This window comes from Podarcis tiliguerta (genome assembly GCF_965153285.1).
Source record: "Podarcis tiliguerta genome assembly, chromosome: 7".
Classification (NCBI taxonomy): Eukaryota; Metazoa; Chordata; class Lepidosauria; order Squamata; family Lacertidae; genus Podarcis; species Podarcis tiliguerta.
Genome location: NC_139540.1, coordinates 48,004,840 through 48,031,492, shown reverse-complemented (window position 1 = coordinate 48,031,492; position 26,653 = coordinate 48,004,840). Strand labels below are relative to the sequence as shown.

At 42.2% G+C, this 26,653-nt stretch overlaps 1 protein-coding gene across 1 annotated transcript in view; it reads right to left on the bottom strand.

Annotated features, from left to right (window-relative positions):
* Positions 1–8,948, bottom strand: part of NAPG (NSF attachment protein gamma) — a 51,425-nt gene extending 42,477 nt beyond the window's left edge. The window contains exon 1 of the mRNA XM_083450227.1: positions 8,686–8,948. The gene's annotated coding sequence lies outside the window, so the exon portion shown is untranslated. The remainder of the gene's footprint in view (positions 1–8,685) is intronic.
* Positions 8,949–26,653: the final 17,705 nt, after the last annotated feature.

Here is a 26,653-nt window from a genome sequence, read left to right as displayed (position 1 = left end):
ACAGGCTTTCAAAAACATCTGGCAAAGAAACTAACCAAGAGTGTTTGTATGAGGAAAACAGACTGATTTGATATTATTATTATTATTATTATTATTATTATTATTATTATTATTATCTCCATTCATCTAATTATGCTCAAAGGACAGGTTCTAAAACAGATGAATAAAAACGTACACATTTTGCAGCTAGTGAATTTTTTTGAAAATGTTGTTTTATGAAGTATATGATTTTTAATGGAGTATCAGGCAATATCACTCCAGTCTTATAGAACATGGGTACAAGGATGTGTTGAGTGATCCTGCCCCATAGCCTTCAAGCAAGGTGCTACCTGTACCGATAAAGCCTTTGTATGTACAACTAAATACATGAAGCCATCACACAGACACGAAAAGTTATAGAGATGTGGGTGAAATTGGTTCAGTTCATATTTTAATGCAAACCTACCTAATTTGCACTTCTTGAAATGATCCTTGAATTGAAGAAATCTTTGAAATTCTCATTTCGCAATGCAGTTTTGTAATGTGTACAAAAAGGCATATATTAGATAAAAGGGTGCATTAAAATACCTGTTATAGTGAAACGGCAACCAAAAATGCATTCTGTTACTGGAAATTGCTTGGAAAATGTGCATACTAGGCAAAATTGCATGCAAAAAATAGTGTGTATTAGGAGAAATACACACTAAAATACTAGTGAATTTTAACAAAGACTAAAAAAAAAATCATGAACTCCTTCAGCACAAGCAATCATGAGACATCAGAAGTAAAGGTGAGAGGTGACCTTTTTTTTGGTTGCTTGACTGGAAACAAGCTCCTTTCATCATTTCATTACCCATGCATGAATATATGGATCTTGTAATCACTTTTAACTTACTTAATACTTGCATACTTATACTTAATACTTATACTTGCAAGTATAACCTATGACCCCAAGAGCGGATGATGATTATCATTATTATCAAACCATCCTGATCCAACATCTCCCCACACTCTTTTTTTTGGGGGGGGGGTAGGAAGTTATAGTAATGATTGCTATAGCTAAATAAGAGATATACTAACCTCGAGGTGATTCAGTTTCGTTGGACATTGAGCTAAAAGTGTGGTAGTCGAGAAGGATGGCAGAAGGCTTAATTCTGATCTCCCCTTTTCACACACTCATTGGTCTGGAAAGGATGCTAATTCTAGCATGTTACTATGCTTTGGTAAAAGCTGAAGCTTTGCTTTCTGTCTATGCCATAATTAGAGTCTTTCAAGGGTACTGGACACATGGTTTAGGCCACCAATGTGTTGCATCTGTATACTTGGGGCATCTTGGGCACAATAAACAGACACACTGTTATTGTGTGTAACCTCTTGCTACTATATCGCTGCTACAAGAAATGTATGACTTCAGGCAGGATGCAGCAAATCACAAATAAAATATGTTTTATTGTCTCCAGAAAGCCAACGGGCTATGCAGCTTCAAAGCCACCACAGTAAAACAGCTGGATCAGATGTTATCTTAAAGATTGTGCATACAGCAGCAGCTGTGTGATTATAGCTGGAATTTTCATAAATGTGTACAGTACCTGTAGAATCTACATGTTCATACACACACAAACACACACACACAGAGTGGTACCTCGGGTTACAGACGCTTCAGGTTACATACGCTTCCGGTTACAGACTTCGCTAACCCAGAAATAGTACCTCGGGTTAAGAACTTTGCTTCAAGATGAGAACAGAAATCGTGCTCCGGTGGCACATTGGCAGCAGGAGGCCCCATTAGCTAAAGTGGTGCTTCAGGTTAAGAACAGTTTCAGGTTAAGAACAGACCTCCGGAATGAATTAAGTACTTAACCCGAGGTACCACTCTATATACGGGACACGGGTGGCGCTGTGGGTAAAACCTCAGCACCTAGGGCTTGGCGATCGCATGGTCGGCGGTTCGAATCCCCACGGCGGGATGAGCTCCCGTCTTTCGGTCCCAGCTCCTGCCCACCTAGCAGTTCGAAAGCACCCTTAAGTGCAAGTAGATAAATAGGTACCGCTTTATAGCGGGAAGGTAAACAGCGTTTCCGTGTGCTGCGCTGGTGCTGGCTCGCCAGAGCAGCTTCATCACGCTGGCTACGTGACCCAGAAGTGTCTCCGGACAGCGCTGGCCCCCGGCCTCTTAAGTGAGATGGGCGCACAACCCTAGAGTCGGACACAACTGACCCGTATGGGCAGGGGTACCTTTACCTTTACCTTTTACCACTTTCTATATATATATGTGCTGTAGGTCAACAACCAGCCTGGGGCAGGAATCCAAATAGATGTATATGACACAGGAATATATAAGCTGGTGTTCAGCTTAGGCCAGCAACCAAAGAAAGGAAGTAGGAATTGGTAGAAAACTGATGCCCGGTGTATCTAGACAAATAATCACGGGAAGTGACAGAGAGTGTGGCTGTTGATAAGGAAGGGTTCATCCATACTGTTGTTTAATGTGAACAGTCTGCTTCCTATATATTAGTTATATGCTTCCTATATATCAGTGGTCCATATTACATTCTGGTCCAACAACATTAGGAGGACTACAGGTTTTGGCTGCCCTGCACCAGACCATAGCTTATTGAACTAAAAGACAGTACTGAACTCCCACAGATTTCAAAAGGAATTCACACTGTACTCCAAATCCATAATTATTATGATTTGTGTACCATCCTTCATCCGAAGATCCCATGGCGCTTCACAACAGAAAAATACAAAAGAAGAGTACAAAATACATAATAAAACAAAAACAAGCCAATAACCCTCCTCCCACAAACACATTTAAAAAGCCATAGAAAGTTAATCAGCTGAACGCCTGGTTGAAGAGAAACGTTTTCACCTGGCACCTAAATATATGTAATGAGGGTGCTAGACAAGCATCCTTGGGAAGAGCATTCTACAAATGGGGAGCCACCACAGAAAAGGCCCATTTTTGTGTTGCCGCCCTCCAGACCTCTTGTAGAGGAGGCACACAAAGAAGAGCCTCAGATTATGATTGCAGGTTCCAGGTCAGTTCATATGGGGAGAGGCAGGAATAGGGTGTTTCTCTGTGTCCACAACCAGAGGCACTGCACACAAAAACTATACATGCAGTGTACTAGCACTGGATACCCAAATGTGCAATTAGTAAAATAAATAAAATATATTAGCATCTGAAAGTTTTCTATTCCTACTTTAAGGCTTTCTTGTCAGACTTTCTGGCTAAATCTCAGTTTTCTGTCTAGTTGCTTAACTAGTGCCCAGATACACGTCTTTTGGTAAAGTTCCATGTGGCCCAATTTTGAACTATACATTTGCTAAAAGAGATTTTTGACATATTTCAGATGAATATTCTGTATGCCAATTCTTCAAAATAACTTTGTGTTAAACAATCCAACATTAATCTGGGCTCCCATATGGCCCTGATAAGGGAAGAATGCACATTTTGCTGAAGAAAAAGAAAATGTATTTTTGGCTAAGTAATATTAGAAAATAGTGGGTAAGTAATAAAACATGTTGTAAGCAAATAAGAAGGAAACTACTCATGCAACATACCTCAGTATCTTAACCTTCTGAGGGAACTTCTCAGGGCAGACATTAAGGCAGACATCTGATCAAATTGCATTTTACACAGCTATTTTTTACAACCATGTGAAACAGAATCTTAACACACCCACACCCAAAAAATGATGAATAACTGGACTCTGAAAAGAGGCTACAGATAATCATACCATATTGCTTTGGAGGCTACAAGAGGTTTGTGAGACATGTATTGCCTACCTACATACTTCTGTAAGTACGGATTCCAATCTCAGGTGATTGTCACAATTTGGGGATGACAGAAATTGAATCTCAGAATCTGAACACTATAGTTCATCTCCCCCAACCCACTCCGTGGCAACTGCCTCCCCATGAGTGTGTCATGTGGTACTTAACCATAAAGGTTTGCTAACTTGGTATGACAATTGTTTTTGAACTTGGAGATCTGCATTTGATCCCCATAGATCCTACCAACTAGCCTTGTAATCGGTATTTATTTGGTTTCTATCCTGCCCTTTATTTCAAGTGATCTCGAGGAGCAGGGGTCATATTGAAATAAAAACAATACAAAACAATACAGTAAAATCAATCAATAAAATATAATAAAACCACCTCACGCCTGAGCAGTTTTATCAGAATAGCTTATTTGGAACAATCTGATTGGCTTAACTAGAATAACTTAATTATCTAAACACTGGTGAAAATCTAAACTTCTTCATGACTCAATGTCCCTTTTATACTTTATTGCCTCCCTTACCACACTCCCTCAATGTACCTCAATATACCACTGCCCTCATCCCACTGCTTCAATGTACCTTTTATACTTTATTGCGTCCCACTCCCCATGGCCCAAGTTACTTACTCTTCTTCATACCTACTTACAGAATTTGCTTTTCCAAAAGTACATCCCCTTTTGCACCCTTGCTCATAAGTAATAGTGGCTCAGATATTTCATCCTCTTCTCACAAGACAAGCTCATCATGCCTACTATCATTCCAGTTGTTTATATAGGTGTGGAATCTGCTGGTTTAATGGCGGTCTACATAGTGTATCTTGATTTCAGTAAAGCTTTTGACAAAGTCCCCCATGATATTCTTGTTGGAGAAACTAGTAAAATGTGGGCTGGATGTGGTAACTATGACCAAACCCAAGGAATGCTCACTAATGGCTCCTCATTATCCTGGAAAAAGTGACAAGTGGGGTCAGTCCTGGGCCTGCTGTTGTTTAACATCTTTATAAATGACTTGGATGAATGGATTAAAGGGATGCTCATCAAATTTGCAGATGGCAGCAAACTGGGAGGGGTAGCCAATGCCACAGAATACAGAATTGGGATTCAAGATCACCATAACAGATTGAAGAACTGGGCAAAAACTAACAATATGAATTTCAACAAAGACAAATGTAATGTTCTACACTTAGGCAGGAGGAACCAGCTTCACAAATATAAGATAGGGGGTACCCAGCTTGCTAGCTGTACATGTTAAAAGGATTAATGGCCTTATTAGATCACAAGTTTAACATGAGTCAACAATGTGATTCAGCAGCCAATAACTTAAAAAAACAAAACAATGTTATTCTAGGATGCACCAAGCGAAGTATCGATCAAGGGACGTCATAGTACCACTCTATTCTGTCTTGGTCAGATTATGCCTGGAGTACAGTGCCCATTTATGGGCACCACAATTTAAGAAGGAAATTGACAAGTTGGAACGTATGCAGAGGAGGTTGACCATGATGATCAAGGGTCCAGAAACCAAGCCTTATGAAGAACAGTTGAGGGAGCTGGGTATGTTTAGCCTGGAAAAGAGGAAATGGAGAGGAGACATGGTAGTCATCTCCAAATATCTCAAGGGCTGTCACATGGAAGATGGAGCCAGCTTGTTTTCTCCTGCTCCAGAGACTAGGACTCGCACCAATGGCTTCAAGTTCCAAGAAAAGAGATTCCAACCAAACATCTGGAATAACTTTTGACAGTAAGAGCTGTACAAAAGTGGAACAGTCTCCTTGAGGAGGTGGTAGAATCTCCTTCCTTGGAGGTTTTTAAGCAGAGTTTGGATGGCCATCTGTTATATAAGCTTTAGTTGAGATTCCTGCATGGAAAGAGGTTTGACTAGATGACCCTCAGGGTCCCTTCCAACTCTACAATTCTGTGTTTCTATGATTTAACACTCATAAGCACTCTGGTACAACTCATCTCAAAGTCCTAGCGCATTGAATTAAAAATAACATGCTGCCTTAGTGTGACCTACCTGCTTAAACGATTAATTCATCTACTTTCAGATTAATATCTCATGAAAAATTAGCAAGAGGTTTGAAGAAGGAGGGGAGAGAAAGGGGTTACAGAGAAGAGCTACAAGTTAACAACCAATTTCTTTGCAATGGGAGGATGTAAAATCCAAAGGCAGAGATAATATTACCTCCCCAGGGCATTAGACGCTTGGTGGTTTAGAGCACATGCCTTTGATAATCAGCATCAGTATCTCTTTCATGTCACTGAACAGAAAGTGGGCCTCTTCAAAGAGCCTAATTCAGAAAAGGAATTGTTAAACAGGCCTGACTGGGTTGAGCAGTGCTGGAAATGAAGAACCCTGAAGGGCAGGATTAGATAGGAGGTCAGCACTCTCAGGCCACGCAAAGGAATAAATTAATAGGCGTCTGTGTTGCGTCTGAGGTTTTGGGAGGTTGTCATAAAATACTCACAGAATTTCTCTCTCCCCCCCCCCCCGCCCCGACCTCTCTCCCTGCCTTCCTCTCTCTTCATGTGTTTTCATAATTATTAAGAATTGTACCTTCTTGTCAGAAAATAGCATGAATTAGTTGGTGGCCAGGAGCTTATTGGCCTTAGCCTTTGAAGTGTTGCTACAGAGCTTCAGTTGTATAACCTTATTGATTTTTCTTTAATCTGGACTTTTTCCTAATGTTAATCCTCCAAAAGATATTTGTCCTTTATGTAAGACACTAGGCCATTTCAAAGAAGGGCAATATTTAGTTTGACATTATCGGACATAAATGATGGCACTAGATGGAGAATATAAAAAGAACCAACCCCCACCTGCTGTTACTCCCACAACCACTGGCTGAGGCGCCAGGTTGCGCCCAAGATTGAGAGGGCTCAGCGCACATTGCACGTGGGACACATTGTCTGGAGGAGCCAGCCGCTGAAGCTGCGAAGTGCAACGTGCAACGCACGTAACAGCACATGCCAGGCCCCCTCAACACTGAGGGGGCCAGACCCCTTTCCAACAAATATTGAGGGGCCCAAAGACACCTTGGCCCCCTAGAGTTGGCGCGTCTGTTCACTGACAACTAATATTCTGCAGTGAACTACTTATAGGGCACGGAAATTTCACAGGCATAATAATCCTAAATACCAGCTGGGGAACTGTGGGGCAGAATAGAACTACAGAACCAGAACTGCCTCCCAAGCCCCTTGTGTTGCCAAGGGAGGAAATGGTGGGGGGGAGCTTTTTTTGTTCCAACAGCTCCAAGGATTGGGTCTCTTAAGAGAATCCACACTTTGGATCCAGCAGGTCGCTAGCCTCAAACACCTCATTTCAGGGCTTTCTTGCAGGCTACTACTAAGCCTTAGAATTGCACTATTAGTCATCATGTTTAATAGCTACTGATATACCTATCCTCTACGAATTTCAGTAATTCCCTTCTAAGCTACCTCAGTTAGCAGCTATAATTTCAATGCTGTTATAGAAATAAATAAACCTTTGGTAGGTCCAAAGGCAAGTTAGAAACAAACATTCCTTCAGATGAATTTAGAGGTGGAGGGATTAATAGAAATTTGGTGAATGTTACAACCTATGGAGAAGTTTTGCATATTTTATTTATATTTACAAAATTACTAGGCTAGAATAGATTACTTTTTGCTGCAATAGAGACTTGTGCATGGCTAATGATTTCATTCTGATCATGCCTCTGTGGGAGTGGTTCCTGCAGTAGTGAATAAATATAAATCTAGTGTCTGGAGAGAGGATCCTATATTATTGGGAGACAGGCATGTTGTGGCTGAGAGCGATTATGAAGTTATGTTATTGAGATCTAACATAACTGAGAATGTGAGTCACAATATGCACTGGGAACTGGGAAATATTGCAAACCATAGTGAGCGGGAAATTTATTTCTGTAAAAGCTCATAAGAAAATGCTTAGAGGAGATTATATTTTTCAAAAGGGTATTAATTTATGACAAATGGAGGAAATTAGTGTGTTGTAGGAAACAACAGAGCATGTTGTGCAAGTTATTCCAGCTCTTAATATTGACATTTAATAGTTCATTAAAAATGGAAAAGAATATTGTCATTTGGGATACTGGGGGAAAAGTTATGGGTAAACAACAAAGGAACTGAGCAGCCAGTCTGCTGTGGGAAATTCAGGGATTTCTATATCCAGAAGAAATCACTTATTTGAACTGAGTATAATTTAAGCATTTTGTGGGTCAGCCTATAAAATAGTTAAATCTTCTCAAACCATTTAACTCCAACAAGAAAGATGCAAAATGAGACCAGTTGCTTATCCTCACTTTAAAAAAATATAATCCTCAGGTGCTGCTTAAACATGTTTTTTTTTAAATCCCTACAGAGAGGGCACTTGCATATAGCCAAAAATGTGCATCACACATGTTCAGAATCTTATAATGACGACTCCATACATGGGCTTTTTCTTTGGGGGATACATCCTCTGAGAAGTGATCACCGGCCACAGCTTTCTCGGCATACGTACAGTGACTGGAAATATCACCACAACCCCAGACATGGGACTGGCAGACATGCTAAACTACATATGGGTTGCATCCTGCATATCAATCAATCATCTTATTTGTGTGCCACCTTTCCAAAGTTAAAACCATGCTCAAGGTGCCATACAACATGAAAAATACATAATTACAAACATGATAAAAGTAGTCATAAACAATAAATAAAACATCAAAAAGTACACAACCAAACAGAACCACTGCCACATAAATCATAAAATATACAATAAAGATACAAAAAAATAATATCAATAACAACCCCACCCCCAACAAAACCCCATAAGCAATGCCCCAAGCCCAAAGGTCTGTTCAGCAGCCTCAGCTTTTTGTAGCTAGAGTCACTCAGGGCTCCACCCTCCTAGGCCCACATACCTCAAGTGTCCTGAAAACCTGGGACATCCTATTATTTTGTGTGTGAGTACAGTGCCCATTTGACATTGAGCTGCAATCTTGCCCTGATTCCCCCCCCCCCCCCCGAGACATGATCTCACATGGGTCATGTGACATGGAAGATGCATCCCCAGGTTTTTTACCTCAATGGGTTTGAGGATACGCAGGCCAGGTGGGGAAAGGCCTGCAAGGCAGGGAGCAGTTCCAGGACTTACAGCCAAGATGGTTTGTGGAAATGCCTTCTTTGCTATATTGCACTGTGCAAAGTGAGTTCAAGAAAATATTTAGAATCTGGGGACTATTCTCAGAACTTTTGCAGCTGAATGGAAGAAGAAGAAGAAGAAGAAGAAGAAGAAGAGTTTGGATTTGAAATCCCGCCTTTCACTCCCTTTAAGGAGTCTCAAAGCGGCTAACATTCTCCTTTCCCTTCCTCCCCCACAACAAACACTCTGTGAGGTGAGTGGGGCTGAGAGACTTCAAAGAAGTGTGACTGGCCCAAGGTCACCCAGCAGCTGCATGTGGAGGAGCGGAGACGCGAACCCGGTCCCCCAGATTACGAGTCTACCGCTCTTAACCACTACACCACACTGGCTCTGGAACAATGGGAAGTGGTGTCCAAGAAAAAGAAAAAGCTTGTAAGATACTGAATGGGCCTAACTACCTCAGAAGACATGGTTGGTTCTCCTATCTACCGTATTTTTCGTCCCATAGGACGCACCTAGTTTTTTGGGGGGGAAATAAAGGGAATTTCCCCCCCCCTTTATTTCCCCCCCAAAACCAAGTCGGGGAAACCAAACCAGGTCGAGGAACAGCGGGATGGTGGCGCTGCGCCTCCCTGCTGTCCCCCGAGCTTGTGGGGCTCGCCGATGTCTGCCCGGCGCGCGGGGTGCTCTGCTTCAGCGCGCCCTGCCCGCCGGGCGGCAGGCTGCTATCCGCAGTGTGGGGAGCCCTGCGGGGAACTCCTGCAGGGCTCCCCACGCTGCAGATGTCTGCCTGGTGTGAGGGGCGCTCTGCTTCAGGGCGCTTCTCGCGCAGGGCGGCAGCCTGCTATCCACAGCGTGGGCAACCCTGCGGGGAACTCCTGCAGGGCTCCCCACACTGCGGATATCTGCCCGGCGCGAGGGGCGCTCTGCTTCAGGGCGACCCTCGCACCGGGCGGCAGGCTGCTATCCAGAGCCTAGACAGCCCTGCGGGAACTCCCGCAGGGCTGCCTAGGCTGCGGATGTGTTCCCGAAGTGCTGGGCGCTCTGCTTTCAGCGCGCCCGGCACTCCAGGAAGCAGGCTGCTATCCGCAGCCTAGACAGCCCTGCGGGAACTCCCACAGGGCTGCCTAGGCTGCTGGTGTCTTCCTGAAGCCTGGAGAGCTCTCCAAGCTTCAGCGAAAGCCTGCATTCGCCCCATAGGACGCACCCAGATTTCCCCTTCATTTTTGGAGGGGGAAAAGTTTGTCCTATAGGGCGAAAAATACGGTATGTGCTTGTTCTCCCTGGCTGATCCTCCAAATATCCTGGATCTGTGTTTAATGTGGGCATTCTGCACAGAAAGAGTGTGATTCTTAAAGGGCCATCTATCCAGACTTTACAACCTTATTTAGCAACCCTGGTGCACTGCAAGCAGTGATGTTTTGCAAGCATAATTTGGTTCCTAAGCCTTATTATTCTTTACATGTCATTGCCTTTACAAGAAGGATGAGCTGCAGCTCAAGGGGTGCTGGCCTTGTAATGCACTGGGAATATTAATATTTTCCAGATTTAAACTGATTCATCTGTGGAACTTTATGTCTGGAAATTAATTTTTCATGTGTATATTGTGAGTTCCTAATTTTGTTTAATTTAAAACTCTTTATTGCCATCTGTTCCAAGTGGGCTGTTTCTTGGCATTTCTCATCAGAGCTGTTGCGTGCAGATTAGTCCTTGAAGTCTGTGGCACCATCCTTACCAAATGAAAGGGAGGAATTTCACCCCCTAGACAGAGGGTTCTTTTTCTACAGCAAGAAAAGCAAAACTTTGGCAAGCAGCAACTTAAAAGGAAGAGACTTTTATGTTGTTGTTAGGTTTTTTGTTTTGTTTTGGGGGGAGGGGAAAGGATACTCAGATGAATTACAGGGTGTTGTGTGTTATTTTCAGTGCATCTTCTCCCAACTTTATTTAGTTCAGTGACTCATGTTTCCTTACCAAGGTTAAGCAGTGTGGGGAGAGGTATGTGTGTTATCTTAGCTTTTCCTCTACACCTTCCCGTCCTTACTCAAAGTATCAGATAGCTACTGAGATACATCCATTGGCTTTCCTTGTTATCATCGGTGTCCTGGTTTACAATTCTGCTGTCATGATTTACTATTAATTTTGATTAAACCTTGACACTTTTCAGTTACCTATACAACTCATATCCTCACAGCTTTGCATCTCTCTCTCTCTCTCTCTCTCTCTCTCTCTCTCTCTCTCTCTCTTCTTTCTCTCCCTCCCTCTCTCTGTCCCCTTTCTCCTCATGTACCTTTTTACTCCCCATCTTTGCATGCTTCCCATTCCTTAAAACTGGATATGTCCTTTTGCATTTGTTAATAGCCATTCAATATAGCAAGAATATTTTCCAGTACAGTGGTACCTCGGGTTACATACGCTACAGGTTACATACGATTCAGGTTACAGATTCCGCTAACCCAGAAATATTACCTCGGGTTAAGAACTTTGCTTCAGGATAAGAACAGAAATCGTGCAGCAGCGGCACAGCGACAGCGGGAGGCCCCATTAACTAAAGTGGTGCTTCAGGTTAAGAACAGTTTCAGGTTAAGAACGGACCTCCAGAATGAATTAAATACTTAACCCAAGGTACCACTGTATCTATCCCTTTGGTTTCTGTTTTAAATTCTTTATTAATGTTGTTGTTTAGTCGTTCAGTCGTGTCCGACTCTTTGTGACCCCATGGACCAGAGCACGCCAGGCACTCCTGTCTTCCACTGCCTCCCACAGTTTGGTCAGACTCATGTTTGTAGCTTCAAGAACACTGTCTAACCATCTCGTCCTCTGTCGTCCCCTTCTCCGTGTGCCCTCCATCTTTCCCAGCATCAGGGTCTTTTCCAGGGAGTCTTCTCTTCTCATGAGGTGGCCAAAGTATTGGAGCCTCAGCTTCAGGATCTGTCCTTCCAATGAGCACTCAGGGCTGATTTCCTTAAGAATGGATGCGTTTGATCATCTTGCAGTCCATGGGACTCTCAAGAGTCTCCTCCAGCACCATAATTCAAAAGCGTCAATTCTTCGGCGATCAGCCTTCTTTATGGTCCAGCTCTCACTTCCATACATCACTACTGGGAAAAGACCCTGATGCTGGGAAAGATGGAGGGCACAAGGAGAAGGGGACGACAGAGGACGAGATGGTTAGACAGTGTTCTTGATTAATTTATTAATACCTATCTCTAATGTCTAGCTTTGCTTTATCTGTCACTGGCAATTCACACACACTGTCTCTAGAAGTGAAAACACTTTTGCTTACTCTGTATCCAGTGTGGTCCTACCACTGGTTTGGGAAGCAGTGAACACATGATGTTAGCCATAATCCATACTTATCCTGTATCTATCCTGGGTTTTTAAAATATGAAATACTGTATTTTGGTGCATCTTTTTGCTAAACCACCTTAGATCTGAGTTGAGAATAAGAACGGCTGTCTCTCTGCCTCTAGCCTCTTCCTGAAGGAAGCCCTCCTGGGAAGCCCTTGCTTTGATCTCTTTTCTCTCTCCAGCCTTCCCTCTAGGGAAGACAGGTGATAAAGCAGAATGAGAAATGCTTCAGTTATGACAAATTGTCGAGGCAAGAAAATTAAATTGCTGTGCTCAAAGCAACAGGCAATTGAGACATGGATTGTCACACATGGTGTTTATGCATAGCATATTGCATGTGCACTTTGGAAAATTTATAGCTGTTGGAGGCTCTCCACTCAGTGGCATCTAGTGACATATACACACTACCATTCTCTGAGTATTCTTACATGAGATCTTTTAAAAAAATAAATAAAAATTGAATGCTCAAATGTAAAATTGAGGTGGGCAATTGGACCAGAAGATACAATTCAAAATTTTAAGATGATACAATTCCACCATGATGTTATTGGGACTTTAGCTTTTTGCTTAAATCCCACTTATTTCAAGAGATCATCCAGGTGTGCATATCTCTAGATTGAGCTGATTCATATTTTGTAAGTTGTACTGTGACATTGCTATTTATTCCATTTTATTATAGCTTTTTTTGTTTTTAAAGAGCTTTTGCATCTTATTTATGTTGTTGGGTGAAGCTTGCCCTAACAGCATTTTGGCTGATGGATGTCTCTAAACCAAATACTTGTCAGTTGCTGTTTATGATGGCACTGCCAGAGTTGAGCCGTGCAGGATGCTGCCGCTTCCCTACTTGCATGCTTAATATGCCACCGTTAGCACATCAGCAGAAGACTGATGAGCCTCTGATATGTTTTACCTCATATGTTTTTATGAAGATGTTGTATTATGATGTTTTTCTGTTGCTTATTTTGTGGTTAGATCTGTTTTTCCATTTTGTTGTGAGTTATATATACATATATATATATATATATATATATGAACTGCCTTGAGCTTGATTTCATCATAGAACAGTGGGATAGTAACATCCAAGTAAATAAACAAGCTCGGCACAACAGCTTTCAAGGATAAGTGAGATGTTGAGAGAAAATAATTGAGAAATTCATTAGTTTGATGTCCAGTCACAACATACCTGGCTGATCCAATCAGATCAAAATTCTAGGGCTACTAGAAAAAAGTTACAATATATTAGAAAATTATTACTGTTTAAAGTAAAAAGTACTTTTTTAGAAAAGGGAATAGTTTTGTGATATATGTATCTGAACAACTTGATTTTAACATGAATGAACTCTTTTCTTTGAGACTAAAAGGCTGTGCCTTTAATGTTTTCCATAAAGATTGCTATTTCTTGTTTTTATCACTTGCTGGCATGCCATAAAGGCATTTTAGCACCTCTTGCTTTATATTAATGCAGAAGATTACTTTAAACAACAGCTGATTTTAATCATGTTAATATCAACTCACCCTCTTCTTTTATAAATAACATTTAAAAACACATTTGTATTATTTTCAGCTCAGTATTTTCCAAACAATTAAGCTCATCAGAGGCAGCATAGACAGAAAATACCGTAGTTTGCTTTGTTTATTTGATGATTTTCACCTATGAGTGGTATCTGGCTAAGTCAGACCCATGCACGTCCAAGCAAGACCACAAAGCTGGATGGGATCCTAAAGGCCATGCAGTCCAACTCCACATGGAAAGGCAGGGGAGCTATCCACCAGGATACAACAGATAAAACAAACTATTATCAGATAATATTAGATAATGTATTTTTATGTTGTAAACTGACCTGAGATCTATGGATGAAAGGCGGTATATTAATTTAATGATCGCTTACCCATTTCTAAGGGACGCGGGTGGTGCTGTGGTCTAAACCACAGAGCCTAGGGCTTGACGATCAGAAGGTTGGCAGTTCGAATCCCTGCAACGGGGTGAGCTCCCGTTGTTCGGTCCCTGCTCCTACCAACCTAGCAGTTCGAAAGCACGTCAAAGTGCAAGTAAATAAATAAATAGGTACCGCTCCAGCGGAAGGTAAATGGCATTTCCGAGCGCTGCTCTCGTTTCGCCAGAAGCGGCTTAGTCATGCTGGCCACATGACCCAGAAAAACTGTCTGCAGACAAACACCGGCTCCCTCGGCCAGTAAAGCAAGATGAGTGCGGAACTCTAGAGTTGTCCGCGACAGGACCTAACGGTCAGGAGTCCCTTTTCCTTTTACCCATTTCTGGTTGGTAGGCAGTTATGGTCCCTCACTGGTCAGCCACCATCTCTGGCAGACAGGATTTCAACGGGCAGGACTTCCGCCCAGACTGCAAAATTTAAATGGGCCAAACAGAGGCCCACTAGTGTGTGGAAGCATCCCTGGCAGACTGTGAGCCGGATGACTCCACTCCGGTCTGCCAGTGATGCTTAAAAGCCATCTGCACCAGGGTAGTATTTAATAAATAATAATAATAAGGATATTTTCAGCCGCGTGATAATACAATTATACTACTATCCCCCATTTCTTGCAGTTTAGTATCTTAAATAAGAGTCAGACCACTGGTCCATCTAGCTTAGGGGATTTTTTTTCATCTCTAACCCTGGTCTGTACAGCCTGGTAGCAGCTGTCCACACATGAATCTTCCTGAGCTCTACCTAAAGATACCAGAGATTGTATGCAAAGCATGTATGCTATCACTGAGCTATGTGTCTTCCCCCACGGATATGATCTAACACTGTTCTAACTATCAAGAGTTGTTTAGGGAAAGTGGTTGATTGATGGCACCACCAACTGTATCCAAGAAGCCTATTTTATTCAACTTCCATTCCCAGAAAACCAGACTATCAGTGATCTAAGGTCAGCTCATTCATCAGATCATAAGTTGCTTGTCATGTTCACATTTATAACCAACTACTAGTAACTCTATTAGGATGGAGGCTTTGCTCAGCACCAACCAAGACTTTCAGTGCTTTCAGACAATTTATGGATTATGCCTCTGGTGGAGAAGGACACACTACGTGGCAGGAAACCACAGTTCACGAATGAATTCATAGGGATTTAACTGTTGAAGGATCGGTGAAAGTGATGGATGTCCCCACATACACAGAGCCAATTATTCAAATTGCCAGTATAGTCACATCATACATAGTTGCTAACTATGAAAAAAGTAGTTTAGCAGTAGTAGTACCTGCAGTTCAGGCAAACATTTTTTGAGTGGTGGCGGGAAACAATGTTCATTACAAACCATGCATACAAGCTGTTAAACCTATTACGAAGTGACTGGCACATTCATGATACACAGTGGAAAGTCTAAAACAAAAGTAAAATGTTGTGGAAATCACTTTAATAGCATGCAGATGAATATGATGGTCTGCTTTCAGACCATTCCAAAACAAAGGTGAAATAACAAATTACAAAATATGCTACAAGAAAAATCATTGAGCTTGTAATGCTTACCTATACTGTATAATCAAGTGCCATTTCTCCAAGAAGCTCTTCTCTAACTCAGAATGCATGAACAGTCAGCATTCTATAGGCTAGGACCCTCAAAGCCACATGCTTTTTGGGTAGTGTGTATTGACATTTGTAACATTAGCTAACACATAACTTTCAATAAAACTCATGACCCAGACCAATTAACCAAGCAGTCTTTTATTTGATGACTATTTTCTCTGCTGTCTTATTATTAACCTTTGTAAGCTCCTCTGGGAACTTTTTTAAAACTGAAGAGCAGGATACAAATGCTTTCAATAAGATTGGGGTCATTTCTTTTGTTTGTTTCTTGCAGTGTGTGTGTGTGTTGGTACCCAGCCATCTCTAAAGCCTCTTTATTTTGGAAGTGTATTTGTCTGGAGGTGGGGTGGCTGAGCTTCCAGGTAGCTCCCTGCTATGGCAAATGAGTGGGATGAGTGCAAGGCAAATGAAACCAAGGGAACAATACAATAATGTGCCTGTGTGCAATTCCGCATGTATGAGCCAACGTTACAAACTGAGAAAGAACTACAATCCATTTCTGAATGCTAACCAAAAAAACTTATAAAGACCAAATCAATACCTAATCAAGCGGAGGAGAGTTCACCCATCACTAGGCTTATGCTTAACAGCTTTTAAATCAGCTCTCAAACACCTTTAAACAAGCACCAGGAATGGACAACAAATGAGCCAAATGCAGCCAGAGAGGTTCTTTCTCTACAGGCTGCAGGGTCTGTCATTTCAAAATAATACAAGCTTCTGTATGAGCAGAAATGCATTTGAAAACAATATGATTACAAAAATACCTGAAATATTAGAAACAATAAGTTGAATGAAAATGAAACCAAACTCGTGGTTTTCAATTCTCATGTGCTGTTAAATTTAATTATCTTTAAGGGTAGGCTTAAAGTAAAACATAATAATTACTTGAGATTCTAAACTAGAACATAATAGTAGCAGTAATGTTTTAGCATTACAGAAGCTTAATTGGAATAACGGCCAAAGTATAGCAAATTAATGTTGATTAACACTATGACAAATAAAACACTTCTCTCTCTCTTGTTCACTCTGGGATCCAGATGGATACTAGTTAGTATACTTTATTTGACAAAAGTCATATTTCATAACTGTGTTTTACTTTGGCTTGGTTAAAGTAGCTGTGACTTTTTCTTAGGGAAAATAGGTGTTGGAGCCATAAGGTCTGCTACAGTCGCCAGCAGACAGCATATAAAAGAGTACTAGAGATTATATCGAGTTCAACATTAACAGCATGTTAAAGAAATGACAGTAAATTGTTAATGGTGCCGTAAGAGGTAGAGTGGAATCATTTTGTACTGCAAACATGTCTTCCAGAGAAAATGTCCCAACATTAAGAAAAAAAAGATAGCTTTCAGCTGTTATTAAATAAGAAGCTAATGTTCCATTTCTTCTGGGAAATTGGTACTTTAACGGTAATGAAAAATAAAAAGAAAGCAGAATGTAAGTATATGCATGGGTAGGTATATGCATAACAAACCCTACAAGACCATTTCTTAGGTTTAGCATCCTGTTGGCTACCCACAACCACTGTAATTGAGTACTGCCTAAAGTAGCCGTCATTAGTACCCAAGGTCACTCAAAGGTCTAGCCCAAAAACATGATTCACATGTGAGACAAACCTGTTTAAAAAAATAATTCCTGCCTCAAACTAACTAATGAAAGGCAAGAGCAAGGAATGTCATTTTCCCACTGGAATTCAGTATTGTGCTGAGGTAAGAGACAGAGGAGCTATTGAAGATATGAGATAGCTCTCCTCCTGCTCATCTTGGATTAACACAGGCATGATCCAAGTATTTCCCCTCTCTCCCCCCAAATCAGGAATAGCTCAGAAGGATGAGCCTTCCATAGTGTGCTATTGCTTCTCACCCCTAGTTTTACCTTCAAAATAGCCATCTTAACAAAGCAATGGAAAAACATCTGCCGATACCTGTATTTTACTATTAAAATAACTATTGAACTGGGAAAGCTGCCGAGCTATAGAAAATAAATGCTTAAACCTTAAAAATGGCACTGCTGGATCAGGCCAAAGGCCCATCTAATCCAACCAGGACATGGACGCAACAACACTCTCTTCACTTGGAATTTCCAGCAACATTGTGGCTAGTAGCCATTGATAACTTTATCATCCATTCATTCATCCAATCCTCTTTAAAGCCATTGAACTTGGCGGTGATTATATTTGTTGCATTTAGGGACACCCGCTGGGACGCGGGCGGCGCTGTGGGTTAAACCACAGAGCCTAGGACTTGCCAATCAGAAGGTTGGCGGTTCGAATTCCCGCAACGGGGTGAGCTCCCGTTGCTCGGTCCCTGCTCCTGCCAAGCTAGCAGTTCAAAATCACCTCAAAGTGCAAGTAGATAAATAGGTACCGCTCCGGCAGGAAGGTAAACGGCGTTTCTGTGCGCTGCTCTGGTTTGCCAGAAGCGGCTTAGTCATGCTGGCCACATGACCCAAAAGCCATACGCCAGCTCCCTTGGCCAATAAAGCGAGATGAGCGCTGCAACCCCAGAGTCGGTCATGACTGGACCTAATGGTCACGGGTCCCTTTACCTTTACTATTTAGGAACAATAGGAAAATCTTACATACAAAAATTGATGCTGGGTAATGTGGCTAAAGGTAACTAAGCTCAACTGCTATTTTTAAAACAATTCTGGCTCTACTGTAAAATATGGGCATCTTCCTGAAGACATATGACAAATATTTCACTATTCAACAGACATTTTATATATACAGTATATAACTCTTCACTTACAGTTCTGAACAGCTGAACCAAGTTTCTTTTTTCAATCTCCAGAATCTGTTTGATGCAAAATCCTGCACAAGGGAAAGGGGGGGGGGAGAGTACAAACAGAATGTTCAAGTCTATTGAAGTATCTTTTAAAAAATAATCAAGTTGAGAAGTTCAGCTTTTTTAAGAGGCCACATTTAACAGTCAGTGTAATCAAACACAATCTTCCTTCTGTGTTTTGTGTTCATAAACCTTCATGTGGAGGCTCTGAAACGAAGCCAAGGGAGAAAATGTTAGTCCTAACTGCACTTTAAAGTTGACCATTTATACTGCTAAATCTGCACTTATGTGGAAGTTTTTATAGGTATCATGGCTTTATGTGACTGAACTGCATTTTCTCTTTAAAAAGGAAGGGGGTGGGGAGAGAGAGCTTTCCCACATGTTAAATGTTTTGGATCAGATATCCTATTATCTTAGTTCTCTTTAAAATATCCTCAGGTTGCGCCATATTGAAAAGCTTTTGGAATATGTGGATGTCAGATAATATAAACAGCAAAGTCTACTCAGGATGCAAACTTTCAATAAAGTTTCTGTAAAGTGACTGTACATATGTGTTGGATATCCAAAAAGTTGCATAAAAGTCTTGCCCATATAGTTGCCAGCTGGCAAGGTGCTGCTCCTGTTATTAAATTTATCAGTCAATCCTCATGGAACTCTGGACAATTGAATGTTCAAGATCAAACTCTTCAAGCTTCTAAATATAGTCATTGAAAAGGGTCTGGGTCCAATAATACAGTGTCATTCCTGGATCACTTCTCAGTGCAATCCATTTTTACAGCAGGATCAATATGTTAATTTTTCCTGGACTGTGTCCTCAAGGAAAACATTGTGTGTTTGAATGTTGACTCACAAAGAAGAAGAAGAAGAAGAAGAAGAAGAAGAAGAAGAAGAAGAAGAAGTAGTCGTCCTTTGGCACAATTGTTTCCACCTGCAAGGAGTTTGTTATGGGGAAGCAATCCAATCTAGGTAGCACAGTTCAGGACAAAGCTTTAATATTTGGTTGTGCTGGTTCTGTAAACCAACTCAGGGCTTATTCACATTTCCTAGTGTCCTGCTGTTTCTCTCCAGGGAAAAGCACATTTTAGCTCTCAGTTGGAGCAAACAGCAATTTGAGTTTTCCCCCAGATTGCCATTTGTTCTGCTCTATCGCTAAAGAACGGATTTTCCCTTAGAAGGGAGTGGCAAGGGGAAAACCACTCTGACCTGTGCAGCACAAGCTAAAGTGTGGATGAGCCCCTACAATGGATGCTTCCAGACAGGAGGCTTAGAATCACAGAATTGTAGAGTTGGAAGGGACCCCGAGTGTCAACTCTTCAACCGTCTGCAATGCAGTAATCCTAAAATGTGGTTTCTCCATCCAATTTGAAACCATACCAGACGTTCCCTACTTAGCTTTGCAAATGTGCTGCAGGTAAAGCAGTGTCTAGGCCTTGTTCCCTTCCAGGTAAAATCCCCTAGAGTAATTTCTTTGCCCCTCATAGCCCTTCAGCCTGGATTGGATTATGCCCATGGTTCCTCATCTTCCATAAATTCAGCCAAATGTTACATCCTCACACATGTATCAATAGGTCTACTACTGCATGGCTAAAGGAAGATAAACAAGCAAAAAGGCACCATGATGGGCCCATGGTGGGGCATGCATGGGATTACAGCACAGATCAGGAGTCATAGCTATAATCTAACACAGTGGCAGGCATAATCTCAGGGGCCAAATAGAGAGGCCTAGAAAGTCACATTTGCACTATGAGTCTGAGATTCCCCATCCTTGAGGGTCCCCATCCCTGCTCTAACATAAGGTTCCTTAAGATAAATCATATGTGTGGATGTATGTGCATTGGATCAAACTATTAGCCTGAAATAGAGTAATAGTTCACCCATAATTTAAATCTTACATGGAGCATTACATTAGTATTTGGTTCCCATTATATCTTGTAGCATTCCATACAAGCCACCTGTCCAGGCTAGAATAGATAGTCCATTAGATGTCCTTTGTATATTGTCCCTGGGTTTCCTAGAATTCTTATCATCTCTTGGAACTGCTATTCAAACTGCTTCAAAGGTTATTGCTAATATCATTTGTTTTGTTTTCTGCTGGGTATAGTTGCACCATGCCTAGAAACTCAGCTATCCTGCAGTCCATTTGTTTTTAATGGCTTTTTTTAAAAAAAAAAACCCACTATGCCTATGTTTCTTCTGTGTGCAGTCTCTCATGGCAAGTATGATGACAAGCTTCCAGTCTTAATAGGTTATAGAGCAAAAATCCTCCAAACGCTACTTCTCCAAAAATACTGGGTCCCAGTCTGATTGAGAGAAAAAAGAAGATCCATCAGATGGTTTGTCTCAGGGATTCCCAAACTTATTTGGCCTACTGCCCCTTTTCATAAAAAAAGGTACTTAAAGCACCTTCTTTAAACTGCGATCCACTTCCCAATGAAGCTGAAAGGGGTTCACCCAAGCCCAGAAAAACCCCTCGCCTCCAGAGCCAAGGGAGGTGTTGTCGCCATCCTGCAATAGTGCCCAACCTGGTGATAAGCGTCATCGCACAACAGATGAAACATGTATGAATGGTTTTTCAAAATTTTCTTCTCTTCACTTATTTCTTTATGTTTCCACTGTCCCCATATTTTTATTCAATGTCCCCCAATTGCACCCGAGGCTACTACCACCCCCCTGGATCGTTCCAGCACCCCTAGTATCACCCACTTTGGGAAACAATGGTTTATTTATTTACTCCACTTATCTCCTTCCTTCCATCCATCAAGCTGCTCAAGGAGGCATACAAGGTTTTTACCCGGCTCCTGGTTTAATACTCACAACAACCCTGTGGTGGGGGTTTGTCTGAGAAAGAGTCACTGGCCAAAGATCACTCAGTGAGATTCATTAGAATCTGGGTCTCCTCAGCCCTAGTTTGACACCTTAACCACTAACGTATATTGGCAACATTCAGATGCTAGATGGCGGTTTGTTAGGGGTTTGTACTTGAAAAATATAGCAGAAATCTGAAGGGAAAGATGAGGAAGCTGATCAGTTGGGAAGACCCATTAGTCAGACACAGTCTGATGGGTATAGACATCATCAAGGCAGCCAACTTGCTCTTACAACAGCCAGAGCCAAACTGAGCTCCTAGGTGCTGGAGTAAGCCCTGCTATCTCTGAACCAAGTGCTTCAATATACCTTAAAGGCATAATTATCTAATCAAGGGCTTAGGATTCCTTTGGAACTCCATGGTTTCCTCATGGGCCATTTGCCATCTCATTCAAGGAAACCCAGATAAATGTGAAATCCAGGGGAAAGAATTAGGCATGACACTGATTTATTATTTTTTTCAGTGCACTCCCTTATGTAAGATGTTGATATACATATGTGAAGATTGGTTTCTACAATTTATTGCTGTGCAGGACCCTCAACAGTTTGCACGACTGATGTTGATGGGCAGATCACATTAGGTCTTTCAATAATAATGTTTATTTATGGGTAAGAATTATATTAATACAAAAGTTAAAGATACTATACTGCAGTCTTGTATATAACTACTATTAAACACCATTATATATATTATTCCCCTATGTTATGTAAGAGAATATTAGAACTTTGAAGCAATATGCGCAGAAAACACTCTATAGCACAATCTCCTTTAAAAACAAGCTGAGATATGCATGGCATCCATTGTTATCAGATTTCTTGGCATACAGATTTAACAAATATTACACATGCCTAAAGTGTAGGCTTAACCAGCTGGTCCTTATCCTAATCTGACCCCAAGAACTGGGTGTGACTATTAAAAACCCTTTTCAAGGCAAAAATTTGTTTCTAGGATATTTATGAAGCAAGTTTGCCATATTTGCTAATCCTAGAAAAGAATGAAAAGCGGCTGAAGAAGGAGCCAAAAGGGGTTTCTTGTGTGTGTGATTCTTGTGGCTGATTAGCTGCTTTCCCTGGTCAAAGGTCAGGTCAGAGGGGGCAGGGTTTCTGTTGAGGCAGGTGATTAGCTGTGGGAGGAGCTTATCAGTGTTTGCAGGGCAGCGGCTGAAGAAGGAGCCAAAAGGGGTTTGTTGTGTGTGTGATTCTTGTGGCTGATTAGCTGCTTTCCCTGGTCAAAGGTCAGAGGGGGCAGGGTTTCTGTTGAGGCAGGTGATTAGCTGTGGGAGGAGCTTATCAGTGTTTGCAGGGCAGCGGCGCGCGCCTATCGGCGCGCGCAGTTTGAACCATCTTTTAGATTTAGGGGAGCTAGTCTCAAGCCCAACGACACACTCTCAAGATGGAGGGGGAGGGAACAGCTGCAGTCGCCTGCGGTTCCTGCGCAATGTTTGCCATCTTGCCAAAGGTTGCAGGCAGCTTTACGTGCAGCAATTGCATGTTGATTGCCCTCCTAAAAGACAAAGTCCAGCAACTGGAGGAACGTGTAGCTACGCTCCAAAGAATTAGAGAGCTGGAGCTCTTCTTGGAAGCAACAGAGCACACCGTCTCCACCAAGGAGGAGACAGGGGACTCCCCTGAGAAGGAGGCTAGTTCACCAACACAGGAGCCCGATATGTGGAGAAACGTGACTCAAAGAAGTAGGAGGCCCAGGGTTCGCTCTGATTGTCTAGAAATACACAATCGCTTTGAGGTTCTCTCCCCTAGCATGGAAGACGAAGAGCAGACTCCATTTGAGGATCTCTCCCTCATTACAGTCGATCACGTATATGAAGATGAGCAGCAAAGTCAGTCCTCAGGGAATGTGCAGGCGACCTTGGAACGGACCGCTCACGGAAGAACCCTGACCAAACCTAAGAGAAGGCGTGTAGTGGTGATAGGGGATTCCCTACTGAGGGGAACAGAAGCAGTGATCTGTGGGCCTGACAAGATGTCTCGGGAAGTGTGCTGTCTCCCCGGGGCTAAGATCCAAGATGTAACTGAACGACTGCAAGGAATCATAAAACCCACTGACAAATACCCCTTCCTCTTGGTTCATGTGGGAACCAATGACACTGCAAGCAATAGCCTCCAGAAGATCAAAAGAGACTACGAGGCTCTGGGCAGGAAATTGAAGCAATTAAATGCACAAATCGTCATCTCATCTGTCCTCCCAGTTGAACGACGTGGCCCAGGGAGAGAGGGGAAAATAGTGGAAGTAAACAGCTGGCTTCGCAAATGGTGTAAACAGGAACGGTTTGGATTCTTAGATCACGGACTGCAGTTTCTTGAGGATGGACTTCTGGCAAGCGATGGGCTGCACCTCACAACGGTTGGGAGGAATGTTTTTGCCAAAAAACTAAGAAACCTCATCAGGAGGGCTTTAAACTGACTAATGTGGGGGAGGGAGACAGTGCTCCTGAAGGTAGGAGTCTATTAATTGATGAAGAAGATCATCCAAATGTCATAGACCAAATTGAGCAAACAGCAAGCAGACCTAGTGGTGGGAGGAAAAAATCCTTAAATAAGAGACACGGGGGAATGACTAATGGACTTCAATGTCTGTACACTAATGCACAAAGCATGGGAAATAAACAAGATGAGCTTGAGCTCTTGGTACAGCAAACTAAATATGATATAATAGGCATCACTGAAACCTGGTGGGATAAGTCCCACGATTGGAATGTAAAAATGGAGGGATACAATCTATTTCAGAGAAACAGACCAGACAAGAAAGGAGGAGGAGTGGCGTTATATGTCAAGGATGTGTATACCTGTGAAGAGATCCAAGATTTAGAACCTCAAAGCCAAAGTGAGAGCATTTGGGTCAAAATTAAGGGAGAGAAGAATAATAGTGACCTCATTGTGGGAGTTTACTATAGATCCCCAAGCCAAACGGAGGACATAGATGATGCCTTCCTGGAACAGATGGCCAAGCATGCAAAAGGAAGGGAGATAGTAGTAATGGGGGACTTCAATTACCCAGATATTTGTTGGATGTCAAACTCAGCCAAGAGCATAAGGTCAAACAGATTCCTCACTGGCCTTGCAGACAACTTCATTGTCCAGAAAGTGGGAGAAGCAACAAGAGGAACAGCCATTTTAGATCTGGTCCTAACCAATGTCGATGACCTGGTTAATGGGGTAGAAGTGGAAGGATCATTAGGCGCAAGTGATCATGCTCTTCTGAAGTTTACTATACAACGGAAAGGAGCAGCCAAGCATACTAGGACTCAATTTCTTGACTTTAAGAAAGCCGACTTCATAAAACTTAGGGAAGTGCTGGGTGAGATCCCATGGACAGTAATACTAAAAGGAAAGGGAGTTCATGATGGCTGGGAGTTTGTTAAGAGGGAGATAGTAAAAGCACAACTTCAGGCAATACCAATGAGACGGAAACATGGAAGGTGCCTAAAGAAGCCAGGGTGGCTATCTAAAGAACTTTTAACTGAGTTAAGATTAAAAAAGGATGTGTACAAAAAATGGAAAAGGGGGGAAACCACCAAAGAGGAATTCAAACAAATAGCCAGCACGTGTAGACACAAAGTCAGAAAAGCTAAAGCACAGAATGAACTCAGGCTTGCTAGAGAGGTTAAAAGCAACAAAAAAGGCTTCTATGGGTATGTTCGTAGCAAAAGGAAGAACAAAGAAACAGTGGGGTCACTCAGAGGAGAAGATGGTGAAATGCAAACAGGGGACACAGAAAGGGCTGAACTCCTCAATGCCTTCTTTGCCTCAGTCTTCTCCGATAAAGAAAACAATGCCCGACCTGAAGAATTTGGAGGAAATGATTCAGCAGAGGAAACACAGCCCAGAATAACTAAGGAGATAGTACAAGAATACTTGGCTAGTTTAGATGTATTCAAGTCTCCAGGGCCAGATGAACTGCATCCAAGAGTATTAAAAGAACTGGCAGATGTGATCTCAGAACCACTGGCAGTCATTTTTGAGAATTCCTGGAGAACAGGCGAAGTCCCGGCAGACTGGAGGAGGGCAAATGTTGTCCCTATTTTCAAAAAGGGGAAAAGAGAGGACCCAAATAATTACCGCCCAGTCAGTCTAACATCAATACCAGGGAAGATTCTGGAGCAGATCATTAAGCAAACAATCTGTGAGCACCTAGAAAGGAATGCTGTGATCACCAATAGTCAGCATGGATTTCTGAAAAATAAGTCATGTCAGACTAACCTGATCTCATTTTTTGACAGAATTACAAGCCTGGTAGATGAAGGGAACGCAGTGGATGTAGTCTACCTTGATTTCAGCAAGGCATTTGACAAGGTGCCCCATGATATTCTTGTAAAGAAGCTGGTAAAATGCGGTCTTGACTATGCTACCACTCAGTGGATTTGTAACTGGCTGACTGACCGGACCCAAAGGGTGCTCATCAATGGTTCCTCTTCATCCTGGAGAAGAGTGACTAGTGGGGTGCCACAGGGTTCTGTCTTGGGCCCGGTCTTATTCAACATCTTTATCAACGACTTGGATGATGGACTCAAGGGCATCCTGATCAAATTTGCAGATGACACCAAACTGGGAGGGGTGGCTAACACCCCAGAAGACAGGATCACACTTCAAAACGACCTTGACAGATTAGAGAACTGGGCCAAAACAAACAAGATGAATTTTAACAGGGAGAAATGTAAAGTATTGCACTTGGGCAAAAAAAATGAGAGGCACAAATACAAGATGGGTGACACCTGGCTTGAGAGCAGTACATGTGAAAAGGATCTAGGAGTCTTGGTTGACCACAAACTTAACACGAGCCAACAGTGTGACGCGGCAGCTAAAAAAGCCAATGCAATTCTGGGCTGCATCAATAGGAGTATAGCATCTAGATCAAGGGAAGTTATAGTGCCACTGTATTCTGCTCTGGTCAGACCTCACCTGGAGTACTGTGTCCAGTTCTGGGCACCACAGTTCAAGAAGGACACTGACAAACTAGAACGTGTACAGAGGAGGGCAACCAAAATGGTCAAAGGCCTGGAAACAATGCCTTATGAGGATCGGCTAAGGGAGCTGGGCATGTTTAGCCTGGAGAAGAGGAGGTTAAGGGGTGATATGATAGCCATGTTCAAATATATAAAAGGATGTCACATAGAGGAGGGAGAAAGGTTGTTTTCTGCTGCTCCAGAGAAGCGGACACGGAGCAATGGATACAAACTACAAGAAAGAAGATTCCACCTAAAC